This window comes from Caretta caretta, chromosome 1, assembly GCF_965140235.1.
Source record: "Caretta caretta isolate rCarCar2 chromosome 1, rCarCar1.hap1, whole genome shotgun sequence".
Lineage (NCBI taxonomy): Eukaryota > Metazoa > Chordata > Testudines > Cheloniidae > Caretta > Caretta caretta.
Window position 1 is genome coordinate 161,798,570 of NC_134206.1, and position 12,113 is coordinate 161,810,682.

Consider the following 12,113-nt stretch of genomic DNA (forward strand, 5'->3'; position numbering starts at 1 on the left):
GCCCAAAGGTGCTGGGCGATGAACTTCTAAGCCTAAAGGTGCCAGGGCTGAGCCCTGACACAAATTAAGTGCTGTTTTCAGCCTTTATTTTCATTTGTGTATCCCTAAAAATTGCAAATGGAGGTGTGGACCCTTTTGAAAATCTTAGACATAGCCCACGGACCCCTGAGGATTGTAACTGCTGTTCTGTGGCAACGACAGCCTTTTGCGGACCCCTTACACATAGTCTGCGGACCCCCAGGGGTCTGCAGACCATGGTTTGAAAACCACAGGGCTAGGTGATAATCCTGGTCCTGCTTGGCCTTGGAATCTGTGAAGCTAAGAACATCACAAGCATATAAAATATTTAGTTTTTAATTACACCAAATGATGTACCAAACTATTGTAAGATGAGGTGTGTCAGGCTCTTGGGCACTGACAACATGAAAATAGAAAAGGAGTACTTGTGGCACCTTAGAGACTAACCAATTTATTTGAGCATGAGCTTTCGTGAGCTACAGCTCACTTCATCAGATGAAAATAGTTCTTCAAGTCTGCCTTCCAACCTGGACAGTATTGAGTGCCATGGTAGAGGATGTATCACATTAAACTGACACTGGGTTTCCCCAGGGCCACTGTAACCTATGTAAATGGCTTTGTTGGGTATTGTCCATTTATCACTGTAGATACTTCTAAGGACGAAAAAGCACAAATGTTGTCATTCGTTCCAAGCCTGTTTATTATTTCTGATGGAGGAGTTGCCATGCCAAATACTAAGTTATGGGATTGATGCAGGAATTTCTGGATGAACTTTTATGGCAAAAGATCATGGTCACAATGGCCCCTTCTGCTCTTGTATGTATCTTCTAGAACTGAGTACCTTTCACTGAAACACTTCTTGCTATCAGCTTGATAGCAGATCATAGCTGCTGTAGAATCACACAGAGAGAGATGCTTTTTAAGTAGCCAGCTCCCAAACCATTTGAAGGGTTTTAGATATAAAATCAAAACATTTCATCTTATTCCTTTAATTGGGAGGCTACAAGATCATTGAGATATGTAACCAGGATTCTGGAGCTCTACCACATAGAAAGGACAGACAGTATCTTGGGACAGCTAAATATTTATTGGCTGTTCTTTTTAATGTAAGCAACAGGGAACTGGGGGACTACAAGTGAGAGTTCAATCTTCTGGGTAGCCTCAGGCAACAAAACCTTAGAGCTGACTGATGAAGTGAGCTGTAGCTCACGAAAGCTCATGCTCAAATAAATTGGTTAGTCTCTAAGGTGCCACAAGTACTCCTTTTCTTTTTACTGTACAGTGTGTTTTTGTTAAGAAAACCTAGACCTCTCTTTACCTGCAGGACTGCAGTGTATTTATTCTGAGTCTTGGTCTTTCTCCCCCCTCATTTATTTCTAGGGTCACAGTGATAAAATTCATGGACCTTTTAGGTTTAAGATAGTTTGCAAGAAACCAATGTTATGTATTTGATTCTGTTGCTTTGTCCGAGACACTGACTGTTCTTTTTGTATCCTGTAAAAAAATATTTTGATAAAGTTGATGAAATTTTCATTGGTGACATGTGACTTTTTGTTGTATTAGGGGACAGCACAAGCTGGCTTTTTCAAGCTCTCAGGGAAGATAAGCGGATATTTTAAAGCCTATGTCTCTGATCTTTTCTGAGCTGAATTTCAATATAGTCTGTTTCTGAGTGTTTCAAGGGATGCAGAGTAAACTAAAGATTTTATGTAAACAAAGCTAAATCTTCATAGGGTCTCCTGGTTAACAAAAGAAAGTGCCCTAGGCATGCCCTGTCAATACAAAATCTCAACTGCCTTGTCTTGCTGCTCTTTCTCTCAAAGGGAGCAGTAGTTTATGCAGAATCCTGTTTACTCATACAGGTGCAGAACTGTCCTACTGGTTAAGGGAGACAGGCCTAGGTGTCTGCACAAGTAAGTACATCCATTTATTCATATCTGAATATCAGTGACATCGTAGCAGAATTTTCTAAAGCCTTCACAATCCATCGCTAACTTTAAGTACTCAAAAAGAAAAGGAGTACTTAGTGCCACAAGTACGCCTTTTCTTTTTGTGAATACAGACTAACACGGCTGCTACTCTGAAACCTTTAAGTACTCAGCAACTGATCTTCCAGTGACATGCCACATGCCATACATCTACTTTCTTGTCATCCCCTACTGTGATGACCCACCATTCCTTCCACAGTAACTTTCTCAAGTTTATTTCTAACTCTACGCCTTTGACCAAAGTGCATAGGCTTGTGTCTGTTGTTTTCCGACATCAGAGTCTTCTTCTCTCCAATAATATTTCTAACAGAGGATTCGTTCTTTTTTCTGTCCAAGAGATACACAAGAGTCTTTGCCAGTGCCACCTTTCAAAAGCTTCAGTTTCCTTCTTGTCAGCAGCATTAACTTCCCACAATTCACATCCATAAATTGCTATAGAAAAAATTAGGTTTTTCATCAGACACTCCTTTGTGCATTTCAAGGTGCTGTGGTTTTCCCACACTTTCTTAAGAGAGGCCATTCCAATCTTAGGCAGTTCTAAAGAAATCAGAAGAATCTTCTTGGTTGGATATATATGATCCCAGATAATTAAATTAATCTACTGCCTCTATAGTTTGTGACTTCCACTTGCATCCTGTTTTTGTTAGTCAAGTCACACACATGTATTTTGTTTTCATCACATTCAGGAATATTCCTCAGTAACTGTTTTTACAGACTCCAGTTTTTGTTGCATTGCATCCGTGGTTGTAGCAAAGAGTGTTTCATCTGCGTATCTGTGGTTGGTTAAGAGGTGTCCGCCTATGGAGATCTCAGCTCCTTTCACTTTGTTAAACCTTCCAAGGCTTGTCTCATAATAAATTCTCTGTATAAGTTAAAGAGGCTTGGGAACAAAATACATCCTTGTCTCACACCCCCGCACAGGGGAAAACCACTCCCTGTCACCTACTGCTATTTGCACTGTGTTCTGTTGGTGGGGGTAGAGACTTGCAATGAGTTCAATGAGTTGCTTTGAAATCCCCATATCTGCAAGTATCCTCCAAAGATGGTCATATTGGGTGGCATCGTATGCGTTTGCGCAGTGTACAAAGCACGTGATCAATGGACGATCATACTCTCTTCATTTTCAGTGATGTGACAGTCATGATTTACTCATGTGCCTTGGCTGTCCCTGAAACTAGGTTGTTGTGGTATTAGTTCTGCTTCTATCCTTTGTTTCATGTGATCAAAGCAGAACTTTGCTCATGTGAGATATCAGGAAAATGATAGGATAGTTACTGCACTCTGTTTCCCTTCTTTGGTATGGGCAGAAAAATTCCCTTCATCCAATCTTCTGTCCAATTTCTAGTCATCCATACACCATTCACAATTTTCCACATAGCCTGTGAATGTGTCTGCTCAGTTTCTCACAGTCTGTCCTGCGTTCTTCTGTCTCCAAGCCAGTCTCTTTCACTCTATCATTTTCCTACCAGCTCAGACAACCTTTTCAGTTAACCATGATTTGGGCAGAGACTTTGGTTTGGGAATGTGTGCTTTGGTGGTTTCAGACATAACAATTTTTATTATGGGAAAAGCAGAATAAACACAAGACTGTCTTGGTCAAATCAGAGGGACAGAGAGACTCTGAGTCCATAGTGAAGAGAAATCACTTTTGAATATTTTCCCACTGGTTTTAATTAACACCTTATCCCACCAAAGACTTATGAGAGTGAAGCCTTAAAAAAAAAAAAGTATGAATAATTGTATGGTTTTTTTCTTACAGAATTTGTTCTTATAAGTCAACTGTGTCACTTGTTCTATTCATTTTAACAACGGTTCTGTACGTAGTATCTTCTGCAATAGTTTCAGATCACTTAACATTTAAAAGCAAATTTAAAATCATTATCAGATGTATACTTAAAACTGGTACCTATTCAGCTTTGTGAATTTGAATCAGAAGCAGATAGCAGAGTCATGACATGTGAGTACTCTTCAGGCCTTGAAAAATCTGCTTGCCCCTGGAAAGTGAGATGCTTCCCCTAGTGTATGCAACGGCCTTAAAGTGTCAACTTTTTGCACAATTTTTCATTCAAAACATTTGTTTCTCGCTCTTAGTGAAAGTTGAGCTCCCCAAGAGGAGGTAGAGTGGTCCATCGGATAAGGCACTGGACTGGAAGTCAAAAAACATAGGCTGTATGCCACTGATTACTCTACCATTGTGTGTCTTTGGGCAAGTTACGTAATCTCTCTGAGTCTCCTGATTTGTAATTTGTGCATAATAATGATACTTTGTAACCCCTTATAAAGCAGATATCCGCAGATCCCCTTATATCCCCTTAGATTTGATATCCGCAGATGAAACGTATTATAGCCCTGATTCAGAAGAGTATTAATGTAACTCACATTCTAGTTTAACTCTTGCTTTCATTCGTAGCATAACTTGGTAGCTGTTACTTTTATGTTCAGATTTCTGTACTGGAATTCAAACCATCATTTGAACATTGATGTCACATCTCAAAATCACTATTCTTGGCATTAACAATTGTAGCTTCTTTTAGTGCTGGTGGTATAACTTTATAATTCCCCCACTTGCTGCCCCTAAATAGTGGCTCCCCTGCAAAAAGGGAGAGGAATTATTTAAACTCAGTACCAATGTGGACACAAGAACAAATGGATATAAACTGGCCACTAGGAAATTTAGATTAGAAATTAGACGAAGGTTTCTAACCATCAGAGGAGTGAAGTTTTGGAATAGCCTTCCGAGGGAAGTAGTGGGGGCAAAAGATCTATCTTGCTTTAAGATTAAACTCGATAAGTTTATGGAGGAGATGGTATGATGGGATAACATGGTTTTGGTAATTAAATATTCATGGTAAATAGGCCCAATGGCCTGTGATGGGTTTTTAGATGGGGTAAGATCCAAGTTACCCGGGAAAGAATTTTCTGTAGTATCTGGCTGATGAATCTTGCCCATATGCTCAGGGTTTAGCTGATCGCCATATTTGGGGTCGGGAAGGAATTTTCCTCCAGGGCAGATTGGAAGGCCCTGGAGGTTTTTCGCCTTCCTCTGTAGCATGGGGCACGGGTCACTTGCTGGAGGATTCTCTGCTCCTTGAGGTCTTCAAACTACAATTTGAGGACTTCAATAGCACAGATATAGGTGTGAGGTCTTTTTTAGGAGTGGTGGGTGAAATTCTGTGGCCTGCATTGTGCAGGAGGTCAGACTAGATGATCATAATGGTCCCTTCTGGCCTAAATATCTATGAATCTATCTATGAATCTATGAATTTGTGGTTCTGGAGGTCTGTACTCTATGGCTTGTAGACCAGTTTCCTCAAAATTAGATTCTTGAATTTAATACTTTCCTCATAGTGTATCTTCCATATAGCTTTTGCTCCAGCCTCTAGATAGGAGCTTGATACCTGATTCCTTCTGTCAAACGTGCACAAATCAGGCAAATTATGACGGCACACTTTTGAGAGAGACACAAAAATGGCTCGATTTTGATGATGACATTTCTTAATACAAGAAAGTCCTGATCTAATAGGGTGGCATCTGCTAAACTCATAAGGGAAACAATTATATACTGTATGTCAGCTGGATAGCGATCTTAATTATAAGACTGACAAGAACAATTATGCCACCATTAATAGAGGGGAAACAACTCTCAGAAAGGATAAGATGACAGATTGGAAGTTACTCATTTTTTATTGATCGTTTCTGTGCTGGGATCCTATGCAAAAATAAAATCTTTTAAATAACTCCATTAAAACTAATGCATACATCACTATTTTAGCTGCCAGATAGATAATGTTATGCTATTTTAAACTGAAACAGCCAAATTTACATCAGAACTTGGTTTGAATTGATTAGAAACACTTGGTATTAATGCAACTTTGTCTTGTCTTAGGTGCTGCCCATTTTTATTTGTTTTAACTTACTATAAAACATGGTGACACGTGAATGGTGCATCATAAGTCAATGAATAATCCCAATGTCAGTGCCATTGTGAAATCTCCACTGAGAATGTTCATTGTGAAACCACTATGGGAGACTGGCACCTTCTTTGCCGCTGAGTTCTCACATTGTTGCCAAGTGACTAGGAAGGTGTGACAGCCAGACAGTGAAAGGGAAGAGAAGTGTTAGGGTCAGAATTACTAGAAGCTTGTGTTGCATGGGAAATCTCCAGTAATTCTTCCAAAGATTGCTTTTCTCAGTACATGTCATCATATGCTGTCTTTTTAGTGAGGATGGAAGTGAGTCCTCAGATTTGGGGGATGGTTCTGGCTTGCTTCCTGCCCTTCCCGGTTATAATTTCTTCTAAACACTCTAAAGAATGTGTGTGGGGGGGTGGAGGGTGAGAAAACCTGGATTTGTGCTGGAAATGGCCCACCTGTTGATCACTTTAGATAAGCTATTACCAGCAGGACAGTGGGGTGGGAGGAGGTATTGTTTCATATTCTCTGTGTGTATATAAAGTCTGCTGCAGTTTCCACGGTATGCATCTGATGAAGTGAGCTGTAGCTCACGAAAGCTCATGCTCAAATAAATTGGTTAGTCTCTAAGGTGCCACAAGTACTCCTTTTCTTTTTGCGAATACAGACTAACACGGCTGTTACTCTGAAACCTCTCGTTACAGTGTGTATGGTAACACCCATTGTTTCATGTTCTCTGTGTTTATAAAACCCCCCTACTGTATTTTCCACTGCATGCATCCGATGAAGTGAGCTGTAGCTCACGAAAGCTTATGCTCAAATAAATTGGTTAGTCTCTAAGGTGCCACAAGTACTCCTTTTCTTTTTCCCTCTGACTTTGTGATTCCCAGTGAAAGAACTTGCTGAAATGTCAAAGTATTTAAATATGGGACATTTAATGGGTCAAATTTTTCTCTTGGTTATATGTCTCCCATTGATATCACTGAAAGCTGTGGATACTTATCTGGGGGCATAATTTGGGCCAATCTTCTTATCAATTTGACTCCAGCTACTTTACATTTAACCGCACGTCTCAAAAGGAGAAGGGTATATCAAATTTCCTTCTGATTTCTCTGGTCTCAAAGTGTATGTTCAACTCTTGTTCTGTGCACAGAACTCCCACTGATGTCAAGACAGAGCAAAATAGGACCCTAAGAATTTATGGTTTAAATCACAAGGGGTGTGTGAGAGGGAAGGTATGAGGAGGGGCTTCATTACAATGGGCACCCAGATGAATTACAGCTGACTGCCTCAAAATTCCTCCTGGGACTCTGGAGAACATACTGGGGTGGAAGCCTGTCATGCTTATAAAGGATGCAGCGTGTGCTCACCTTCATGTTGATTCAGCTTCCCCAGTGGGGTGCATCGGGGAGGGAAGGGAAGCCTGAGGGCAGGCATGGTCCCACTCTCACCACACCCTCTCCTCCCACTGAAGAGCCTAACAGTGCTGGCTGCACTGTCTTGGAATAGTCCTTGCACTCAAGGCTGCAAATTACAGCAGTCCCTGCTCAGGGACACAATATCGACGGTAGGCCTGTGCTGTCTCTCTTTTGAGTACCCATGCAGCACCTGCAACAGTCCTGCTCAATGGATCATTTGTATTAAGTACTGTTATAAAAGGAATCATCTTGGATTAAAAAGTCCACATGTGTGTGGACCTTAAAGATAACTTCCAGTAAAACAACAGAGGACACCACATATAAGGTCATAGCATAAGGGTTTGGGGAAATAACATCTCCAAAGGCTAAATGCTTATTTTTCTCAGTTTGAAAACATCAGCATCCAAACTAAATTCTATTATAATTTAAACAAAACAAAGGGCCAAATTCATCAACTCCGTGATCTAAATGAAGTTGCAGCAGAGATGAATTTAGGCCATAACGTTTACGCAACTGGTACCCAGCAAATGATTGGTTGTATATAGTTAGAGTAGAAGTAAGAAAAGTGATCCTCCCAGAATCTACCTTTCAAGCCAATGTGTATTCCATTCCTTCTGAAGAAGAGACTTTAAATTATTTGAAGAACAAAATTTGACCAAGGTAACATCTGGAAAGACATCTCAGTGAGTCATAAAGTACAGTAACTTCTTCGTGTGTGTCATTGCTCTTAAAACATGCAGACTGGCATTAACACTGCAAAGGCAAATACTATGCCAAAGTTCTTTAGGCAAGTTTGAACAAAAGAATCAACACCATATATTCTGCTTGTGTTGAATAAAATTGATGATCATTAAATAAACCTTACAACTCAATCATTTATACTTATAAAAACTCAAAGATTTTTATGTTCATGTGGCTTTTGAATTTTAAAATGATCTGAGCATGACTTGCATAACTTTTGCAGTTGGACTGACGGAGATGCATAACACATGAATTTTATTATGTATCATACAATTTGAAAAACTAAGTCTTTACTCTTCATATTAAAGCAAAAGCTTAATCATTATACTACTCAGCCTTGCTATTGCTTAAGAGATTGCCCAAACTATTTAGAGTACACTTACTTCATTTGGTGCTGTTGCAGGCATAAAATAAAAAGCATATGTTAATACTCTGAAGGCCAAATTTGTCCAGAAACTGAAGAGGACATTCACTGGTTTTTGGATTTTGGATCTCTTTTTTTCCAAGAGATTGTGTCTTTTGACATTTCCTTTCAGCAACTGAAAGGTTTCATATCTTTTATTGTTTGCATTTTACATACTGCTCATTTCTTTTATAAGCTTACCTTTCTGTTATAAGTTTACCTTTCCTCTGTACAGACTTACCATGCTGTTGTCCCAGACTTTTATAACTAACGTGATCTCGTCACCAAAGTTAATTGGGTTTCTATTGATGTGCACAGTTGAATGATTCCTTCACCAGTAAATAGTGTCCATGGTTTAATCTATACACTTTTTCCATATTTGGATTTTCACCTTTTTTAAGGTTACAGTAATTGCTGTTGGTACTCTGTTGCTGCTTTTGCCCCAGATATGTTTAGGAAGGCATTCTAAAATACAAAATCAAAAAGCCCCTGATACCAGGCTTGCTTCTTGTTCTGCAAGCTACAGCATTCTGGGCAAGTGAGAGGTTTTGTCACTGGATGCCACTTCAGAAACTCTGCCTTACCTATATCCTTTAGCTACTGGTTTCAGAGTAGCAGCCATGTTAGTCTGTATCCGCAAAAAGAACATGAGTACTTGTGGCACCTTAGAGACTAACAAATTTATTAGAGCATAAGCTTTCGTGGGCTACAGCCCACTTCATCGGATGCATAGAATGGAACATATAGTAAGATATACATTACTAAAAAATAAAAAATTTCTCCTGCTGATAATAGCTCATCTTAACTAATTAGCCTCTCACAGTTTGTATAGTAACTTCCAACTTATCTGTATGTGTGTGTATATATATATATCTATATATATATCTTATTATATGTTCCATTCTATGCATCCGATGAAGTGGGCTGTAGCCCACGAAAGCTTATGCTCAAATAAATTTGTTAGTCTCTAAGGTGCCACAAGTACTCCTGTTTTTTCTGTGCTTTAATGTGCAACCCAGCAGCAGTGGAGAATCTGCTCCCTATTGTAGTTAAGGAAAAATAAACATTTGTTATATTCACACATCATGCTTCACATTATGGCTCAAATTCTGGCAGGTGCTACACATAGTCACCCAGAAGACACATGGTTCCCAGTACCAGCATTGTGGGGGAAGTTGTTTGACTATTTTGACCTGCACACAAATGCATTCAGAGGCAGGCTGCTCTGTGGGCTCTCTGAACTCAGATAAGCTAGGGCTGCCAGGGTGTAAGCCACGTGTTGGTGAAATTCATCACTGTGCAGAGGTTAGCATGAGGTCTACACATAGGGTGACCAGATGTTCTGATTTTATAGGGACAGTCCCGATTTTGGGGTCTTTTTCTTATATAGGCTCTTATTACCCCCCACCCCCAACCCGATTTTTCAGATTTGCTGTCTGGTCACCCTGTCTACATACCACTTCAGTTCTATTTTAAATTTCCAGTTTCCTGCATGGGATATTTCCTACATAGAGAACAATTTAGGTCCCGCTGTCTAAAGAATTTGAGCTAAATATCACAGAAATACTTGGCAAGCTAAAGATAGTAGCAGGCCTGATGTGTAGATGGGTACACTGTACTTGGAAAATTGTCTACCGTTTGCTAACAGCCACCTCTTCAATGAGGCATGTATTTTGTCTAAGCGGCATCTTCTGCCTTTTTGTTTGCTTCTGCATCCCTAAAGTCATAATGTCAAATTAATCATTTTTATACCAGAGAAACTTTAATATCTACACCCATATGTATTCCAGAACACTGACAAGACAAAGCCATTTTTATACAACTGTAAGCAGCGATTGTTCTATTTTTCCAACACTTTTTTAAACAGGGCAGGTGCACTGACCATATCTCTTATCAGTTACTAACAATGAATCGCTCACATTCTTCAGGTATTACATGCTCTTATTAGTCATCCTGTTCTGTGCTTATCGGAATTCAGACAGACAAAACATTGCTCAAGGTGTATCATTTAGGATTCATTGAAGAATATCCAGGTGCAAACAGCAAATGAAGTAGAAAAATGGAGATGCTGGCTTTTTTAAACATTTGTAGACAATGAACTTGGTAAGCCAGGTCACAGAAGAGTTTAAGAGTATTATTTATGAAGCAAAAACTACCACTGTCACTTGACCCAGCCATTGATCTACTTGAGTGAAATTCACTCCACGTATATAGAGCCTAAATACTTGGGCTTCTTTTGGGTGGATCGTAGGTCAGTGGGGAAGGTGAAATCCACCACCATACCCAACAGGGCCAATGTGTAGGACTGCATTACAGTCCACTGCCGGCAACGCCTCCTCCATGGCTAATCTTCCAGTTTATGGCTTGAATAGCATTCACAGTCCCAGTGTTTTGGTTGCACCAAGTTCTGGGGCCACCGTAAACACTGATCCACAACGCTTCCCACTGGTCAGTTCCCTGGCCTACCCACAATGTAGCCTCCTGCTCCTGCCTATGCAAGGCTGGCATAGAGCTGGATGGGAAATGGTTTTCCTGTCCTGCAAGAATTTTCAGTGTTGTTTGTTTGTTTTTTGTATTAAAAATTCCTATCCTGAATCAGGATGAAAAGCTGAAATTTCAAAAAAATTTGTTAACTGAAAATCTGGAGAGGAAAAAAAATTGCATCATGTCAACTGAAACACTTCATTTTGATTTTAATCATTTAAAAAAACCTTACATTTTAAAACTAGAAATGTGGAAATTAAAAGTCATTTTGACCAAAACAGAACTTTTTCATTTCAAAGTGGGATGTTTTGACAATTTTTAACCTTGTTTCAAACATTTTTGGAAATCGGTCCAAACCAGCTCCTGCCTGTGAACAGTTTTCAACAAATCAGCATTTTTCTAATGAAAAATACATTGTGTCTAAAAATTCCCAGGGGTGTAGGCTGGCAAGTAAAGATTCTTCTTGTGGTACAGCCCCTGTGCAGCCACTCAGCGGGCTGATTCAGTGTAGCATCTATGGGGGGCAGGGTGTTGACTCTCCACACCAGGATGAACTTCACCTTTTGTCCCAGACTTTGGCCTTCTTACTCCTTGCACCGGTGTGAGCAATTACTCAACTGAGCAGTCCCATTGCCTTCACTGGGACTTGTACTATAAGGAACTGCTCACTGGTGTAGGTAAAGCGGTCATAATCTGGCCCTTTCGGAATAAGCAACATTTGCAATTTAGTGCATGTGTGCTTTCACCCAGCATCTGAAAATGCTGGATTCCTGGGAAAATAACTTTGCTAATTCACTACTGTTACCACAGTGTAAAACTGCTGTTTTTTTATTGTTCCAATATAACCTATATTATTAATCTGACAGATTTATAGAAAAGCTGGGATGAGTACAAAAATGTTTTTAATTAATATTCCTTATGCTTTCTGCTGTAACTTCTAAATTCATCATTCCTTTTCACTAATGATCTGTGTTACTTTAGCAATCAGTACACACTTTATATCTCTAATTTGATTCATATATGAATCTGTGCTTTGGAAATATTATGCTTTAACATATATGGATAATCTTTTGAGCCAAGTTCAGAGAAGAGGAAAGCGAAAGCAACTCCACTGACTTCCACGGGCTTTATTATGGAGACTTGTATCACT

General features: G+C 39.6%; 1 protein-coding gene across 10 annotated transcripts in view; it reads left to right on the forward strand.

The window, feature by feature from the left end:
- Window positions 1-12,113, forward strand: part of LOC125643693 (uncharacterized) — a 263,102-nt gene that overhangs the window by 170,535 nt on the left and 80,454 nt on the right. The gene's annotated exons all lie outside the window — the stretch shown is intronic.